A 635-nucleotide genomic window follows, 5' to 3' on the forward strand; every position below is an offset into this window, starting at 1 on the left:
AAATCAATCTTAGGGTTTAACAAATTGACAACTCACAAGGGTTAAGAGTTTTGTTATCTTATCCACTATAGATTGAGATAAAACTCAATAATTTTTCGATGTTGGATACCACCTAAACAATAAAAAATATAAAATCTACTCAATAATCAAATCCAAAAATGCAAAATCTATTAGGGCAGAGAACTGGAGCATAGATTTCAAGTTCTTACCAACTTTTTTTAGCTAAAAATAACGGCTTGACAAGAGTTTTGTGTGACCGCAAACGGCATACAAATTGGAATACCGTAACTCAAGTTATGAGCTTGGAAAGGTGATAAATGAATAGTGAAAACTCAAACCCTCTCTTCTTCAATTAAGCTGCACACTTTCCTTTGTGTGTGTATGTTATGAGGTTGAATGGCCTCTAATTAGCTTATATATACGTTGGGCTTGGACCCGGTCTAACCATTTTGTGTTTTAGGTTCGTTTGACCCAACTTCGAAGCAAAACCTTTAAAATTAATATCCGGTTTTCAATTTCAAATTAGTTTTATCTTTTTAAATTATATAATTCAATTTTCTAAATTTATTCACTCATAATTTAATTTGTTTTCTCACTCACAGTGTCGGTCCAATTAGAGCCGATACGCGCTTTTA

The sequence above is a fragment of the Arachis ipaensis genome, chromosome B05 (assembly GCF_000816755.2).
Source record: "Arachis ipaensis cultivar K30076 chromosome B05, Araip1.1, whole genome shotgun sequence".
Classification (NCBI taxonomy): domain Eukaryota; kingdom Viridiplantae; phylum Streptophyta; class Magnoliopsida; order Fabales; family Fabaceae; genus Arachis; species Arachis ipaensis.